Source organism: Python bivittatus, unplaced genomic scaffold (assembly GCF_059951505.1).
Source record: "Python bivittatus isolate LINGU-HERP-01145 unplaced genomic scaffold, Pbiv_v1 ctg000240_np1212, whole genome shotgun sequence".
Lineage (NCBI taxonomy): Eukaryota > Metazoa > Chordata > Lepidosauria > Squamata > Pythonidae > Python > Python bivittatus.
The window spans coordinates 1-17,894 of NW_028277051.1; positions in this window are offsets into that span (position 1 = coordinate 1).

The following is a 17,894-nucleotide window of genomic DNA, read 5'->3' on the forward strand; positions in this document are numbered from 1 at the left end:
TGGACAGGAAGTGGAGGAAGCAGGGTGTGTTGGCTGTTAGCTCCAACAAACACAGCTCTCATCTTAAGGTTTTGGGGGTTTTCCAGGTGAGCTGCTTGAGCTCTTTTGGGGGCCCCTCGTGTGTTAAGGTGTGGGGCACCCCCCCCCGTTAAGGGGGGGTGGTGTTTGTTTATTTTGGTGGGTTTTTCTTGCATTTCTTTTCTCCTTTTCTCCCTTGCTTAGGTGGTGGCCATTTTGTTTGCAGTTTTCCATTACTGTTTACTTGACTTGCTTTGTCCATTTTTTTAGGGGGACGGTTTGCGTTGTTTTTCTTTCAGGCCCCAAGGGGACTGCTCTTCTAGAGCACAGGGGGTCGTTGTTGGGCCCCCTGTCTCCGTTGGTGGCATTTTTTGGCGGGTGTGTTTTTCCCTTCACTTCCCTTCCCTGGTGGTCTTTGTTTTCAACTTTCTGCATTATGGCAGATTCGTCTGTACCCAGAGTTGGGGTTGACGTCCCTGACTCCGCTGGGGGTGCTCTGTTGGTCCAGCCTGCGGGCAGTTCTTTTCAGGCTTCTCCTGTTCCATTTACTGGTGGGCAGTCTTTGGGCTCCTTGGTTCTGTTCAATGGGACTCCTCGTGAGTCATTTACAGAGCCGGCTGGGACTCTGTTGGGAGGTCAGCCTGCCTCCTTTTCTCAGCAGGATGGGGTTTCGTTTCCTCCTTTCCCTGTTGATGGAGTTCCTGGGGAGTCTACGGAGGCCTCTGCGCTACAGGAGGTCCTTGCAGTGGAGCATGGGTTAGGGCGTGATGTCTCTCCGGGGCCGTCTCGGCCCGGTTGCTGGGTGCGGGACGTGCTGGGCGGCTCGGTGGCGCCGGGTGGGCCGCGGCGGCGGCTGGTTCCAGGGCCGCGGGTCTGGGGTCTCCACCCCGATACGGGGCCCGATGTGTTTTTGGTGGGGGGGCGGGGCTGGTCGGAGCCCTCCTCGTTGGGTTCCTCTCTGGAGGACCTTCGGAGTGGCCTGGGCCGCCCGTTCACTGTTCCCGCGCCGGTACAGGGGGCGGGTCCCGATCCGGTCCGCTCGGCGGTGTTTTCTGCCACTTTTGCAGAGGAGGGGGGTGTGCCGGGGGGCTCACGGCGCTCCGTCTCCCCCGGGGCTTCTCTGCCGCTCCGTCCTCTGTCTCCGGCTCTGGCGGGGCCCTCGGGCCCTTCTTCTTTGGCTGCTGAGAGCGGCCCTTCGGACTCTTCGCAGCCGCGGGCGGCTTCGCGGGAGGCCACGATCCGCGCCGGGTGGGCGGCGGACAGGGAGGCTCCGTTGGGGTCGCTGGCGGCACGCTATCTGACCTCCGCGGGGGCGGAGGTGGTCCTCCTGCGTTTCTGGGGGCTCGTGGCGGCCCACGTGCGACTCCCCGACGTGCCGGTGCCGGGTCTGACCAAGTATGGTCAGAAGCGTTTTTGGCTCTTGCTCGAGCGGGAGCTCGAGCCGCTGCTGGAGGTGCTCGAGGGGGGCCTGCCGCCTCCGGGCCCTCGGTACGAGCGGGCGGCTTTGGCTCGCTCGTTGACCTTGGCGGCCGTCGAGCGTCTCCTCGTCTCGCGGAAGCCGCGGGGGGAGACCTACTGGCCGGAGTGGATGGACGAGCGGGGTTTCCTGCGCGTGTTCCAGCTTCTCCATCGTGCTTGGCAGGGCGAGCGGGACGTGCAGGTCCCGGTGCTGGATCGGGTGGGGGACGATGGGACGGCTCTTTCGGGGCCGGATTATGTCGGGTGGCTGGACGACGTCGTCGTCGCCCTCCAGAGTCGCGGCCGCTGGCTGCGGTCGACGGCTGATGAGGGCTTGGGGGCTTCGCAGCGGCTGCAGGGAGAGGCTGCGCCGGCGCCGGCGGGCGGCGCCTCTCCGCTCCCGCAGCGGCAGCAGAAGCGAAAGAGGCGGGTGCGGGGCCGTTCTTCCCGCCGCTCCCGGGAGTGCCACGCCTCGGCGGTGGGTCCTTCACGGTCGCCTAGCTCGGGCGGCAGTTCCTCGGATGCGCCTCCAGAGGGCCGGCGGGGGCAGGAGTCCCGCCCTGTTGGTGTTGCTGCTGGGCGCCCAGCTGCGCCGTCGGGAGCAGGCGGCGACGGTGGGCGGGGTGCGCTGACGCCGGCGGTTTCGAGCCCGGTCTCCTCCCGTGCGTGTACGGAGGGGTTTCGGCCTTCTCCCTCTGCTCGGCCTCCTCGGGAGTTGCAGGGGTTCCCGCCGGGGGAGCCAGGGGCTACGGGGCCGGACCCTACGTGGACGGTTTCAGGGCGCTCGGGGAGTCTCCCGGCTCCCTCTTTTCGGGCCACGGGGTCTCCTGGGCCGGCGCCGGGGCCCTCCGCTCCGCCGCCGTCGGTCGCTTCGGATGCGGGCGCCTCTCCTCGTCCTGCTCGGGATACGGGCGCGGCCGGCCCCTCCTACGCTTCGGTGGCGGGGGGGGCCGCGGGTTCCTCTGGGTCGGCGCGGCGCGGGCGGGGGGTCGGACGTGGGCCCTCGGCTCCCGGGTCGGGGGTCGGCGACCTGGCGGATGTCCTCCGGGCGGTGGGGATCGATCCCGACTCCTGCCAGGAGGGTGTTTCTCCCGGGGACGGCTTACCGAGTGGGCGGGTCTCTCCGCTGTCCAGGGAGCGTTACGTCCTCTCCTTTCGTTATGTGGGGAGCGACGGGGGCTTCCAGCCGCGGCGCTACGTCGTGCAGACGCTGGTGCGCTCTGTCCTGCGCTTTGATGTGGCGCTGCTCGCGGCGGTGATCCAGCCCCCGGACTCGCGGGAGGTGGATGTCTGTTTCCCCTCCTTTGCGGCGTTCCGCAGTTTTGCCTGCGGGTGTTTCCTGGCGGGGCGTTCGCGCCCGGAGCTCTTCAGCGACTTCCGGGTCTCCTCGGTGGTGGAGGGCGACGTCCGCCTGGTGACGGTCTTCTTCCGCTCTCACCTAGTCCCCTTGGCGGATGTCGCCACGTGGCTCGGGCGCTTTGGGGAGTTGCTGGCCGAGCCCGCGAAGGTGCGGGACGACGTGGGGATATGGACCGGGGAGGTGCGGGCTGTCGTGCGCTTCCCGCCGGGAGGCTCTCGTCGCCTGCCCATGTTTTTTTTGTTGGGGGGGGCCGGGGGGGTGACGCGGTATGCGGGGCAGCCTCCCGCCTGCTTCAGTTGCGGCGCCTATGACCATCAACGCCGGGCCTGTGTGTCGCCGCTCTGTGCGCGCTGCGGTACGCGCGGCCACATCGCGGCCGCTTGCCAGGCCTCGGTGCGCTGCAACTTGTGCGGGCTCCCGGGGCACACGTATGCCGGGTGTCCGCGTGCGGAGGCTGCTCGCGCTCGGAGGGAGCGGGCGGGTCGCGGCCCGCCGGAGTTTTCGGGGGACGCGGACGGCGGGCGGCCATCGGCGCGTCGCTCGGCGGACTCTGGGCGCCCCTCGCGGGCTGAGAGTAGCGGGGGGCTGGCGGCCCAGGCCGGAGGTGTGAGTCGGGGCGGGGTGGCGGACCCCGAGGCGGCGTCGAGTCCGGCGGAGTCGGTGGCGGGGGCGGCGGCGCAGGCGGCGGTGATGCAGGGGGTGGAATTCCGGGCGGTCCGTCGGCGGCGGCCCTCGGCAGGAGGGGGGGGCCCGAAGCGCTCGCGGGCTTCGCCGCGGTCTCCGCCGGGGGGCTCTTCTTCTTCTTCGGCGTCTGCGCCGGCTGCGTGGGCGGGGCCTAACCGCTTCGCCGTGTTGGCTGGCGACACGACTGGCGCTCTGGCGGAGCAGGGCGGCAGTTGGTTTTTGGAGCGGACGCGGCGGCTGGTGGCGGCGGCACCGGAGGGCGGCTCCCCGGCGCCGCTCTCTGCGCCTGCGTTGCCGGCCCTCCCCTTGGAGTGGGACGACGGGGGTCACGTTGTTCCTCCGGAGCTGGCGTCTCCCTCGGGGCTCGGGGACGCGGGGTCCGAGCCGCGGGATCCGGGCCCTGATCCGGGTCCGGAGAGTTGTGCGGCAGGCGTGGTGGCGGGGAAGGCGGCGGCGGCAGCGCCGCCGCCCGGGTCGGGGGCCGTCCTTCCTACCTCGTGCGCGGCGGGGCTTGGGTCTCCGTCGTCTGAGGGTATTTCCCCTTCTTGGATGGGGAGCGGGTCTGTGCCGCCGGAGGGGGGGGCCGGTGGGGGGGCGGGGAGCCCTCCGTCCTCCTCCTCCTTTTGCCTCTTCCTCTCGGACGGGAGGCGCTCCCTTGTCCCCGGCTGCCGTTCCGGCCTCCGGCTTGCCAGGGGGCCGGCGGGGGCCGGCGGGGTGCGGGCCCTCCGTGTGGTGGGGGGCCGGTCCGGGTTCGGAGCTCGCCTCGCTCGGCGGGGCGCCGGCTGAGGACGAGGTAGGGGGCGGGGAGGCCGGGGCGCGGCACTGATGGGTCGCGTTTCCTCCGTCGCCTCTTCCGTCACCGGTTGGGGACCACTGGCGGTCCTCTTCGGCCTCGCCCTCGTCTCCGTCATGGCTGTGACGTCTCCGTTGCGGGGGTCCGGCAGGGGGCTCCCTTTTGCCGGCGCGGCTCGCGGGGTGCCCGTGCCTTCCTCGCTCCCGGTTCCGCCGGCCTCCGGGACGGGCGCGGGGCGGGTCCGGGGTGTGCGTGGCGGTGCCGACGGCCGCGGGCTCGTGCTCGCAACCTGGAATTGCGGTGGGCTCCGGCAGGCTGTGCGGCGGGAGGAGCTCCTGGGGGCGTTGCGGGGTCTTCCGGCCGACCTCCTCGTCCTCCAGGAGACGCACTTCCGGGACGAGCGGCACCGTGCGGCGGCGCAGCGCCTCTGGCCCTTCGGTCCCTCCTTCTGGAGCTACGGGACGGAGGGCCGGGCGGGCCTCGGCGTCCTGGTCCGGAGCGGCCCCGGCCTCCGCCTCCAGCGGTTTGTGGAGGAGGTGCCGGGGCGCTTGGCGCTCCTCGACTTCTCTGTGGCGGCCGCTTCCGGGGCGGGCGGGGGCCGGCCTGCGGCGCGCGGTTTCCGCCTCTGCGCGCTGTATGCGTCGGCCTCCTCGGCGTCCGAGCGGCGCGGCCTCTGGGTCCGGCTGCGCGGGGCGTGCGCGACCTGGCGCTCGGTGCTGGTGGCGGGGGATTTCAACAACCGCGCGGTCCCACAGGACCGCGTCCCGCTCCTGGTTGCCGGGCGCTGGGGGGATGAGGCCGCGGCGCAGGGCGGAGGCGGCGGCGGCACGGCGGCCGTCTCCGTGGCGGGTGCCGGCGGGCCGCCGCTGTCTCCGGAGGAGCGGTTCGCGGAGGGCATCCGCGTCGCGTGCGGCCTCTGCGACGCGGCGTTCGCGGTGCCCAATGAACTGGCGTTCTTCCCGCCGTCGGCGCCGGGGGCGTCGCGGGCTGGTGCTGCGGGGCCGCGGTGCGAGGCGGAGGGGGGCGCTGGGCGGCTGCTTCCCTTCTGCACCAGCTACGGGGCGCGCGCGGCGAGCAGGCTGGACCGCGTGTGGGTGCCGCGGGACTGCCCGGTCGCCTCGTGCGGCGTCCTGGTGACGCCCTGGTCGACGCACGCGGTGGTCCGGGTGGCGGTGCGGCTCGCCGGCCGGCCGGTCTTGCGGAGGCCGCTCTGGCGCCTCACGGCGGCCCGGCTGGACGCCGACGGGGACCTGCGCACCGCCCTCGGGGACCTGCTCGGCGCGCCTCTCCCTGGCGGACGTGTATGGCCCGGGCCGCCTCGGAGAGTGGTGGGAGCGGGTGAAGCGCGACGTGCGCCTCTTCTGCCAGGCTTGGGGGCGGCGCCGCGCGAGCCGGGACCTGCGCCGCTATCAGTCGGCCGTGCGGGACTTCCTCGCCTGCCACGCGTTCGTGCGAGAGGGTGTGCCGGTGGACGGGGCGCGCCTGGAGCGGGCGCGGGAGACTGTCGCGGCCTTCCACGCCGCCCGCCGCCGCGTCCGCTTCTTCCGACACTTCGCACGGGCGGCGGGCGGGCCGGTCGCGCCCGACGACTGGGAGGGGCGCGAGCGGGACGCGCCGGCGTCGGCGGGGGCGGAGGGGGAGGACGTGCCCTCGGCGGGCACGGCCACCTACATCGAGGCGCTCCGGGAGGGGCCGGCCTCCCCGCTGCGGACGGACGAGGCGGGCATGCTCGCGGTGATGGACGCCTTCTACCGGGCGCTGTTCGCGGGGCGGCAGGACATCGCGGTGGGGGACGTTGCGCGTTTCTTCGCGGGCCTGCCCCCTCCGCCGCCAGTGGACGGCGCCGACGGCGCCGCGGTTGCCGCGCGCTTGGCGGCTCTGGGTCGACCGGTCGGGGCGGAGGAGGTCCGGGCGGTGCTCCGTGGCGGGCGGCGCCGCTCCGCACCGGGCCCGGACGGGCTCAGCTGGGCGTTTTACCGGGCGTTCGCGGACCGCCTCGCGCGCCCGCTGGCGGCGCTCTTCGAGGAGTGCGCGGCGGGCGCTCGCGGCGGGCGGGGGGGGCTGCTGCCCGGCTCTTTGTATCAGGGCCTCCTGCTCTTCTTTACGAAGCCCGGGGGCTTGGACCGCACGTTGCCCGCTAGCTGGCGCCCGATCGTTCTCACGAACGTGGACTATCGGGCGCTGGCGCGGGTGCTTTCGGACCGCCTGGCCGCCGCGGTGGAGCCGCGCGTCGTCGCAACGCAGACGAGCTCGTTGCCGGGGCGCAGCATCGCCGATTCGCTCTGCCTCCTGCGCGAGGTCTTCTGCAGGGCGGGCCGCGGAGAGTGGCGGGGCTACCTGCTGCAGCTGGACCAGTCGCGCGCCTTCGACCGTGTGCACCACGAGTTCCTGTGGCGGGCGCTGGAGTGGCACGGCGTCCCCGGGGACTTCGTGGCGCTGGTCCGGCTGCTGTACGCCCGGGCGACGGTCGTCCCGCAGATTAACAACGCGCGCGGGGCGGCCATCCCGGTGCGTTCGGGCGTGCGGCAGGGGTGCCCCGCGAGCCCGCTGCTATACGTGCTCGCCCTGGACGTGGCGCTCTGGGGGTTGGAGCGGGCCGGCGGCATGGCGGGCTTCCCGTGCCCGTTGTCGCTGCGGCGGTCGCGCGGGCCGGCGGTCCGTGGCGTGCGGTTTCTCGCGCACGCCGACGACATCTCCCTCCTCGTGGCGTCGCGCGAGGAGGGACGGTGTGCGCGGGAGGTTCTCCGGAGCTTCGAGGCGGTCTCGGGGGCCCTCATTAACGATAAGAAGAGCTGGGTGGTGGCTCTGGAAGGGCCGGCGGGGGCGGGGGTCGGCGGCGGCGGCGGCGATGGTGGCGGCGAGCTGCGCCGCTGGTCGGTGGCGGACTGGTGGGGCGGCGCAGCGGGTGCCCCCCCGCGGATCGAGGTCGGCCCTGGCGCGGGGCGCGGGGTGGCGGGCGGTGGCGGTGACGGCTGCGGCGGCGCGTCCTTGGCGGCGGTGCTGGCCCCCCAGCGGACGGTGCGCGTCCTGGGCGTGCGCTTCGGCCTGCGCCCGGACGCCTGGGAGGAGAGCTGGGCGCGGCTGGCGGAGCGCTGGGAGGCGCGCTGGCGCCGCTGGCGGCGCTGGCGGCTTTCGCTCTACCAGCGCGCAATCTACCTGCGCGCCTACCTCCTCCCGCAGGCGGCACACCTGGCGGCGGTCTACCCGCCGCCGGAGGCCTTCCTCAGGAGGGCGACCAAGGGCTGGTTCGCCTTCTTGTGGGGTACGGCCTTCTTTCCGCTGGCGCGCGCAGCGGCCTGCCTGCCGGTGCGTGAGGGCGGCCTGGGCCTCCCCGTCCTGGACCTGGCGCTCTGGGCGCGCTTCCTGGCCCAGAACTTCGGAGCGCGTCCCAGTTGCTGCCGCCGCCGGGCGTCGGGCCGGCGCCCGGTGCGCTGCTGCTGCTGCAGGCGGGGCGCGGTGCGGCTGCGGTGCCGGGCCCGGCGGGGGGGGCGTCGCCGCCGACGTCGGCGCCGACGCCGCCGCTGTGGGCGGCGCTCTTCCTGGCCCACTGGTGGGGCAGCGATTGGGGGGAGGCGCGCTGGTGGCGGCGCGGCGCGTCCGCCTTCCGCGTCTCGGGGCCGGACCGCGGCTGCCTGCCGCCGTTCCTGGCGGAGTTGCCGTCCGTGTTGCGCCGCTACGCCATCCCGGCGGCGCATTTCCACCCCTCCTACCGGGAGGCGGGCGGCACGGCGGCGGACGCGAGCGCGGGAGTGGCGGGACGGGAGCAGGCGGCGCGCCGCCGCGCCATGCGGCTGGAGGTGGCGGCGGAGGCGACGGAGCGGGCCATCGTGGGGCCATGGCGCGCGGCGCAGTGCCGCCGCGCGGCCGAGGGGCGCCTGCCGGGCTACCTGGCGCGGCCCGAGGGCCCGCTGGAGCCGTTCACGGACCGCCGCCTCCCTTATTTGTACTGGGACACTCGCTGGCGCATGTACCACCTCGTGCCGCGGGAGGTCTCGGCGCAGCCGTGGGTTCGGGGGACGGGGCGCCAGTGCCCCCGGGCGGGCTGCGTGCGGGCGGTGGCCGCGCGTGGTGCGGCGCCGCCGGAGGACGACGTGCGCCATTTCGTCGTCGGCTGTCCGGCGGCGCGAGAGCTTTGGGCCGCGGTGGCGCGCCGCTTCGGGCGGCCGGAGCTGGCCGGCCAGCCGTGGCTCGCCCTCGTCTCGGGCCTGGAGGAGCACGCGGCCGGCTCGGAGGAGCGGCGCCTGGCGGCCCGCGCCTCCGGCCCCGCCCGCTCCTCCTCCTCCTCCTCCTCCTCCTCCTCCTCTGCCTTTCCGGGCCTCCCCCGTCCTCCTTCCCCCTCCCCCCCTTCCTTTGTAGGTACGGAGTGGCTCGGCGGCGGCGGCGGCGAGTGCGGGCGTGAGGTCGGCGCCAGCAGCGGCGGCGATCGAGGCCTCCGAGGTGGTGACGGCGGCGGCCGTGGTGGCGACGGCGACGGTGGCGGCGGCGGTGACTGCGGTGGTGCCGGAGGCGTCGGCGACGACGACGGCGGCGGCGACGGGGCGGCCGGCGGCGGCGGCGGCGGCGGCGGTGGCGGTGGCGGGCCGGGCGGCGCGGCGGCGGCGGCGCCTGCCCCCGTTGCCGTGGGCGGCGCGTCGCCTGCTCAACTATGTCGTCCTCCACGTCCTCTGCCTCCTGCGGCCTCGGCACCTCCGCGTCGAGCGGAGCGGCGGGACGGTGCCGCCGGACTGGGCCGAGAGGGAGGCGGAGGGCGTTGTCGAGCGCCTCGCGTGGATCCGCGAGTCGGAGAGGAGGCGGCTGCCGGCGGAGCGGTGGAGGCGGCTGTGGCCCTGGCGGGAGAGGCCTGCCGACGGTGCTCGGCAGCAACGGCCTGAGCAGCTCAGCTGACTTTGGGAGCGGTCCTTTGAGGCCGCGACTGTGGACATGGCACGGGCCTGGGGCCCAGGGACTTGAGGGCCGGAGCGGCCGGTCTCTTTCTTTTTGCAGGGAGGGAGGGCGTTGGCCCTTCTCCAGTTTGGGGTCTTTTTGTTTTCTCTTTTCTGTGTTTTCGTTGTTTCTTTTGTTGAGCCCGGCCGCCCGTTTTTAGGGGCGGGCCGTGGTTTTATGTAGGAGGGCATTTTAAATAAAAAATACTTGTCGTTCTTCCTAAAAATACTTGTCGTTCTTCCTAACCCTAACCCTAACCCTAACCCTAACCCTAACCCTAACCCTAACCCTAACCCTAACCCTAACCCTAACCCTAACCCTAACCCTAACCCTAACCCTAACCCTAACCCTAACCCTAACCCTAACCCTAACCCTAACCCTAACCCTCTCGCTCAACGTGGCGCTGCGGGCGCTGGAGGCGGAGGAGCGGCTGGGCGGTTTCCCGTGCCCGGTGGGCCGCTTCGGCGGCGGGCGGCGGCGGACGCTGAAGTTCGTGGCGCACGCCGACGACGTGTCGCTGCTGGTGCCGTCGGTGGCGGCGGCGCGCGTCGCGCGGGGCGTCCTGGCGGCCTTCGAGGCCGTCTCGGGGGCGCGGGTCAACCCGGCCAAGAGCTGGGTGGTGCCGCTGTCGGCGGACGGCGGCGCCGGGGGGCTGCGCAGCTGGCCGCTGGGCGGCTGGTGGGACGCGGGCGCGCCGGACGGACGGGGCGCGGCGCCGCCGCCGCCGCCGCCGTTGGGGGTGGCCGCGGCCGCCGCGGGCACGGTGCGCGTGCTGGGCGTGCGCTTCGGGCTGGGCGCGCGCGCCTGGCGCGAGAACTGGTGGCGCGCGGAGGAGGACTGGCGCGTGCGCGTGGCGGGCTGGCGCCGCTGGCGGCTGGGCCTCTTCCAGCGGGCGCAGTACGTCAAGACGTACTTGTTCCCGCGGGTGCTCCCGCTGGCCGCCGTCTACCCGCCGCCCGAGGACTTCGTCCGCGAGGCGTCGGCGCTGGTCTTCCGCTTCCTCTGGGGCACGGCGCACTTCCCGGTGGCGCGGGCCGTGGCCTACCGGCCCGTGGCCGACGGCGGGCTGGCGCTGCCGGAGCTGGGCCTCTCCCTCTGGGCGGCGTTCCTGGAGCAGAACTTCGGGGGCGCCGCCGCCTGCCTGGGGGTGGGGCGGCCCGAGGTCGGGGCGGCGGCCGCCGCGGCCGCCGCGGCCGCCGGCGCTGTTTCGCGCGGGCCCGGCGCGCGCCCTTCCCGTGCCGTCCGCGCCGCCCCTCCCCTGTGGGCGGTGCTGTTCGCGGCCCACTGGGCGTCCACCGAGTGGGCGGGCCGCCGCTGGTGGCGGGAGGGCGGCCTGGCGTTCCGCCTCTCGGCGGAGGACCGCCGCCGCCTCCCGGACTTCCTCTCCCCGCTGCCGGACGTGCTGCGCCGCTACGGGATCCCCGCGGCGCACTTCTGCTCGCTCTCCCCGCTGCCCTGCCCCTCCCGCCCCGGGCCCCTGCCCTCCTCCGCTCCCGGCCCTTCCCCTCGCCCCGCCGCCGCCCCATCTCCCCACCCATCTTCTCTCCCTGCAGGTGGCGGAGCGGCCGTCGAGGAGGAGCGCCGGCGGCGCCGCACCGTGCGGCGCGAGGTCTACGAGGAGGCGCTGGAGCGGGCCGTCCTGCGGCCGTGGCGGGAGCGGCGGGGCCCGGGCGCGCGGGACGCCGCCTCGCCGGTGGAGCCCTTCCAGGACCGGCGGGTCCCCTACGCCTTGTGGGAGACGCGCTGGCGGTTCTTTCACGGCGCGCCGCTGGGCGTGGCGGCCGGCGCCCCGTGGCTGCGCGGCGCGGCGCGGCTCTGCGCGCGGGCGGCGTGCAGGGCGGAGGCGCTGCGGCTCGGCGAGGAGCGGGAGGACTCCGTCGCACATTTTGTGCGCGCGTGCCCGGTGGCGCGTGCCGTCTGGACGGCGGTGGCGGCCCGCCTGGGCTGGCCGGACTTGCTGCGCCTGCCGTGGGACGCTTTGGCCTGCGGCGTTGAGCCCCTGGACTTGGACCCTCCGTTCCGGGGGCCGCGGCGGCGGCACTGCCAGCAGCGGCGGGGGCAGCAGCAGCGGCCTCAGCGGCGCTGCGTGGAGCGGCAGCAGCAGCGGCAGCGGCCGCAGCAGCGACAGCAGCAGCAGCAGCGGCAGCAGCAGCAGCAGCAGCAGCAGCATGGACGCTCGGCGCGGGGGCTGGCCCCCTCGGCGCAGGACTGCCCGGGCCTCGGGGAGCAGCGCGGTGCCGGCGGCGGCGGCGGCGGCGGCGGCGGCGAACGGGGCGCGGCGCCCTCGTCCGCGGGGGCCGCCCGCGCCCCGGGGCCCAGTCCGCGCGTGCCGCGCGCTGCGCCGCGCGCACCCCTCGGGCGCTTCTGGGCGGCGCCGTGGTCGACGGTGCGGCTGCTGGCCCTCCTCGTGCTGCAGGCGCTGGTGGCGGACCGGCGTCGAGAGCTACCTCGCGAGCGGCAGCGCGGGACCCCGTCGCCGGACTGGTCTGCGGCCCGCGTGGCCGACGGGGTCCTCGCGCGCTGGGACGTCATCCGCGAGGCGGAGCGGGCGCGCTGGCCGCGGCGCAGGTGGGCGCGCCTCTGGCCCTGGTCGGCGGCCTCGGCCGACGGGCCCATCACGTGACGGCCGCCTCGGCTGCTGTGGACTGCCTTTTCTTTCTTTTTTTCTCTCTCTCTGTGGACTTTGTTCCGCTGCGGCGGTGGACGTTGGGCCCTCCCCTGCGGTGGTGGGTTGTTGTTGTTTTTGTTTTTCTCGCTTCCCCCCCTCCCTCCCTGCCCTTCCGTTTTTCGGTTTTCGGTTTGTTTATTGTTTCTCTATGAGCCCGGCTTCCCTGTTTTAGGGGGAGCCGGTTGACTTTGTAGTAGGGTCCTCTTTTTCTAAATAAAAAAATTGTGTTGTCCTAAAAAAAATTGTGTTGTCCTAACCCTAACCCTAACCCTAACCCTAACCCTAACCCTAACCCTAACCCTAACCCTAACCCTAACCCTAACCCTAACCCTAACCCTAACCCTAACCCTAACCCTAACCCTAACCCTAACCCTAACCCTAACCCTAACCCTCTCCTCGCCTCCCCTTGGTTCCTCCGGGTGGTTTGGTGCTGGACGTGGTCCCCGTCTCCGGGCGGTCGCGGATTGTCCCTGCCCCTGCCCCTGCCCCTGCCCCTGCCCCTGCCCCTGCCCCTGTCCCTGCCCCTGCCCCTGCCCCTGCCCCTGTCCCTGCCCCTGCCCCTGCCCCTGCCCCTGCCCCTGCCCCTGTCCCTGCCCCTGCCCCTGCCCCTGCCCCTGCCCCTGCCCTGCCCCTGCCCCCGCCCCGCCCCCGTCCCAGTCCCTGGCTCTGGCCCTGGCCCTGGCCCTGCCCCTGCCCCTGCCCCTGCCCCTGCCCCTGCCCCTGCCCCTGCCCCCGTTCCCGCCCCACTCCCTGCTCTCCCTTTCCACCCTGGTCCTACTCCTATACCCATTCCCCGCTCTTACCCTAACCCTCCTCCCGGCCCTGTCTCTGGGGCTCGCCCTCCTCCTCCTCCTCCTCCTCGTTCCTTCCCGGTCCCGATCCCCGTTCCCGGCCCCCTCCTGCCCGTCTCCCCGGGACCTTCCCTTTCCTTCGTCTCTTCCTCCCCCCTCTCGTCCCCCCGCTCGCCCTTCGTCTCCTCTTCGGAGGCGGATCGGGGGTCGGCCCTCTGCCTCCTCCTCTCGCCCAGCGGCAGCGAGGGCCCTTCGCCGGGGGGCCCGGCGCGGGAGGCCTCGCCCCGCCGGCGCTCGGGCCGCTCTTCCTCTTCTCCGTCGCCTCCCCCTCCTCCTCTTCCTCCCGCCGCCCCCTCTCCTCCGCGTCTCGCCCTGCCCTCCCCCGTTCCGCTCCCTCGCCCTCCCTCCCCGGCCGGTCCTCCTCCCGCGCCCGCGGGCGCTCTTCCTCCTCGGCGGCCTGCGCCGCGGTCCGGGGGCTCTTCTTCCCGGGCCTGCGGGGGTGGGGGGTCGCGGTCGTGCTGACCGCGCGTTCTGTGCGCGTTCCGCTCCCGGTAGCTATGGCGGGCTCCTCTGCCGCGGCTTTCCGCCTCTGCTCTTGGAACGTGGGTGGCCTCCGGCAGCCTGATCGTCGCGCGGAGGTCCTGGCGGCGCTCCGCTCTCTCCCTTTTGACCTCGCGGTGCTGCAGGGGACGGGCTTCGTCTCCGAGCGGCAGCGCGCGGCGGCGCAGCGCCTCTGGCGCGCGGGGCCCTCCTTTTGGAGCTTCGGCGCGGAGCCCCGGGCGGGGCTCGGGGTGCTCTGCCGGCCGCGTCCCGGCCTCCGCCTGGACCGCTTCGTGGAGGTCGAGCCGGGCCGGCTGGTCCTGCTGGACTTCGCGCTGCGCGGGGCGGCGGCCTCGGGCGGGGCGGGGCGGGGGGGCGGGCGCTCCTGCGCCTTCCGTCTGCTCGGGGTCTACGCGCCGGCCTCCTCGGCGCGCGCCCGGGCGGCCCTGTGGGCCCGTCTGCGGCCGCTGTGCGCCACCTGGCGGGAGGTGCTGGTCCTGGGCGACTTCAACAACCGCGCCTGCCCGTCGGACCGGCGGCCCGTCCTGTTGTCGCCCCGCGCCGGCGCTCCCGGGCCAGCGCCGCGCGCGCCCGCGCCTTCCGCGCTCTCGCGGGAGGAGCGCGCCCTGGAGTCCGTCCGCCGGGCGCGGGGCCTGCGGGACGCGGCTCTGGCGGTGCCCAACGGCCTGCGCTTCTTCCCTCCGGGGGCGGCGGGGGCGGCGGCGGCGGCGGCGGCGGGGCGGCGGCGGCGGGGCCGGCGGCGGCGGCGGCCGCGCCCTCCTCACCTGCTACCTCGCCGGCACGGCCAGCCGCATTGACCGCGTGTGGGTGCCGCGCGCCTTCCCGGTGCGCGCGTGCACGGTGTCTATCACGCCGTGGTCGGTGCACGGCGTGGTCTCGGTGGCGGTCGACGTGGGCGCGCTCCCTCCCGTGCGGCGGCCGCTCTGGCGGCTCCATCCCGCCGCGCTGGACGGCGACGCGGCCCTCTGCGCCGCGCTGCGCCGCCTGCTGGAGGACCGCGTGTCGCTCTTGGAGGTCTACGGGGCGCCCGGGCTGCCGCGGTGGTGGGAGCGCGTGAAGCGCGACGTCCGCGGCTTCTGCCTGGCCTGGCGCCGCCGCGCCCGGGACCGGGAGTTCCGCCGCTACGCCGCCGCGGTGGGCGCCTTCGTGGGCTGCCACGCGCGCGTGCGCGACGGGCTGCCCGTGGACGGGCGCGTGCTGGCGGCGGCGCGCGGCGAGATCGCGCGCTTCCACGGGCGCGAGCGCCGGCGCCGGTTGTGGGACCGCGAGGCGCGCGCGTCCGGCGGGCCGGTCGGCCCAGGGGAGTGGGACGTCGGCGGCACGGCCGCGGCGGCCGGCGGCGCGGCGGGCGTCGGCGGCGCGGCGGGCGGCGGCGGCGGCGGCGGCGGCGGCGGCGCGGTCCCGGGCGCGGCGGCGGCCTTCTTCGAGGGCCTGCGCGACTCGCCCGGGAGCGCGCTGGAGACCTCGGCCGAGGGCATGCTGGGCGTGATGGGGCGTTTTTACTCGGCCCTCTTCGCCGGCCGGAGCGACGTCTCGCCGGCCGCCGTGGGCGCGCACTTCGCGGGCCTGCCGGCGGCGGACGCCCACCTGCCGGCGGCGGAGCGCGCGGCGGTGCGCGCCGACCTGGCGGCGCTGCGCCGGCCGCTGCAGGCGGCGGAGGTGCGGGAGGCCATCGCGCGGGGCGGCTGCCGTCGCCGCTCGGCGCCGGGCCCGGACGGCCTGCCCTGGGCCTTCTACCGGGCCTTCGGGGACCTGCTGGCGGGCCCGCTGGCCGCCCTCTTCGAGTGGTGCGCCCGCGCGGCGCGCGCCGGGCTCGGCGGCGCGGCGCTCCCGGCCTCGCTCTACCGCAGCTCCTTGCTGTTTTCGGCAAGCCCGGCGGCCTGGACGGCTCGCTGCCGGCGAGCTGGCGGCCCATCGCCCTGACCAATGTGGATTACCGCATCTTGGCCGGGGCGATGGCCGCCCGCCTGTCCGCGGCCGTGGGCCCGCTGGTGGTGGCCACCCAGACCAGCGCGGTGCCGGGCCGCCGCCTGGCGGACTCGCTGTGCCTCCTCCGCGAGGTCTTCTGCCGCGCGGGGGAGGGCGCGTGGCGCGGGTTCCTGGTCCAGTTGGACCAGTCCCGCGCCTTCGACCGGGTCCACCACCCCTTCTTGTGGGCGGCGCTGCGCTGGCACGGCGTGCCGGAGGACTTCGTGTCGCTGGTGCGTGCGCTCTACGGCGCGGCCACCGTGACGCCGCACGTCAACGGCTGCCGCGGCCGCGCGATCCCGCTGCGCTCCGGCGTGCGGCAGGGCTGCCCGCTCAGCCCGCTCCTCTACGTCCTCTCGCTCAACGTGGCGCTGCGGGCGCTGGAGGCGGAGGTGCGGCTGGGCGGTTTCCCGTGCCCGGTGGGCCGCTTCGGCGGCGGGCGGCGGCGGACGCTGAAGTTCGTGGCGCACGCCGACGACGTGTCGCTGCTGGTGCCGTCGGTGGCGGCGGCGCGCGTCGCGCGGGGCGTCCTGGCGGCCTTCGAGGCCGTCTCGGGGCGCGGGTCAACCCGGCCAAGAGCTGGGTGGTGCCGCTGTCGGCGGACGGCGGCGCCGGGGGGCTGCGCAGCTGGCCGCTGGGCGGCTGGTGGGACGCGGGCGCGCCGGACGGGCGGGGCGCGGCGCCGCCGCCGCCGCCGCCGTTGGGCGTGGCCGCGGCCGCCGCGGGCACGGTGCGCGTGCTGGGCGTGCGCTTCGGGCTGGGCGCGCGCGCCTGGCGCGAGAACTGGTGGCGCGCGGAGGAGGACTGGCGCGTGCGCGTGGCGGGCTGGCGCCGCTGGCGGCTGGGCCTCTTCCAGCGGGCGCGGTACGTCAAGACGTACTTGTTCCCGCGCGTGCTCCCGCTGGCCGCCGTCTACCCGCCGCCCGAGGACTTCGTCCGCGAGGCGTCGGCGCTGGTCTTCCGCTTCCTCTGGGGCACGGCGCACTTCCCGGTGGCGCGGGCCGTGGCCTACCGGCCCGTGGCCGACGGCGGGCTGGCGCTGCCGGAGCTGGGCCTCTCCCTCTGGGCGGCGTTCCTGGAGCAGAACTTCGGGGGCGCCGCCGCCGGCCTGGGGGTGGGGCGGCCCGAGGTCGGGGCGGCGGCCGCCGCGGCCGCCGCGGCCGCCGGCGCCGTTTCGCGCGGGCCCGGCGCGCGCCCTTCCCGTGCCGTCCGCGCCGCCCCTCCCCTGTGGGCGGTGCTGTTCGCGGCCCACTGGGCGTCCACCGGGTGGGCGGGCCGCCGCTGGTGGCGGGAGGGCGGCCGGGCGTTCCGCCTCTCGGCAGAGGACCGCCGCCGCCTCCCGGACTTCCTCTCCCCGCTGCCGGACGTGCTGCGCCACTACGGGATCCCCGCGGCGCACTTCTGCTCGCTCTCCCCGCTGCCCTGCCCCTCCCGCCCCGGGCCCCTGCCCTCCTCCGCTCCCGGCCCTTCCCCTCGCCCCGCCGCCGCCCCTTCTCCCCTCCCTTCTTCTCTCCCTGCAGGTGGCGGAGCGGCCGTCGAGGAGGAGCGCCGGCGGCGCCGCACCGTGCGGCGCGAGGTCTACGAGGAGGCGCTGGAGCGGGCCGTCCTGCGGCCGTGGCGGGAGCGGCGGGGCCCGGGCGCGCGGGACGCCGCCTCGCCGGTGGAGCCCTTCCAGGACCGGCGGGTCCCCTACGCCTTGTGGGAGACGCGCTGGCGGTTCTTTCACGGCGCGCCGCTGGGCGTGGCGGCCGGCGCCCCGTGGCTGCGCGGCGCGGCGCGGCTCTGCGCGCGGGCGGCGTGCAGGGCGGAGGCGCTGCGGCTCGGCGAAGAGCGGGAGGACTCCGTCGCACATTTTGTGCGCGCGTGCCCGGTGGCGCGTGCCGTCTGGGTGGCGGTGGCGGCCCGCCTGGGCTGGCCGGACTTGCTGCGCCTGCCGTGGGACGCTTTGGCCTGCGGCGTTGAGCCCCTCGACTTGGACCCTCCGTTCCGGGGGCCGCGGCGGCGGCACTGCCAGCAGCGGCGGGAGCAGCAGCAGCGGCCTCAGCGGCGCTGCGTGGAGCGGCAGCAGCAGCAGCAGCGGCCGCAGCAGCGACAGCAGCAGCAGCAGCGGCAGCAGCAGCAGCAGCAGCAGCAGCATGGACGCTCGGCGCGGGGGCTGGCCCCCTCGGCGCAGGACTGCCCGGGCCTCGGGGAGCAGCGCGGTGCCGGCGGCGGCGGCGGCGGCGGCGAACGGGGCGCGGCGCCCTCGTCCGCGGGGGCCGCCCGCGCCCCGGGGCCCCGTCCGCGCGTGCCGCGCGCTGCGCCGCGCGCACCCCTCGGGCGCTTCTGGGCGGCGCCGTGGTCGACGGTGCGGCTGCTGGCCCTCCTCGTGCTGCAGGCGCTGGTGGCGGACCGGCGTCGAGAGCTACCTCGCGAGCGGCAGCGCGGGACCCCGTCGCCGGACTGGTCTGCGGCCCGCGTGGCCGACGGGGTCCTCGCGCGCTGGGACGTCATCCGCGAGGCGGAGCTGCCGCGCTGGCCGCGGCGCAGGTGGGCGCGCCTCTGGCCCTGGTCGGCGGCCTCGGCCGACGGGCCCATCACGTGACGGCCGCCTCGGCTGCTGTGGACTGCTTTTTCTTTTTTCTCTCTCTCTGTGGACTTTGTTCCGCTGCGGCGGTGGACGTTGGGCCC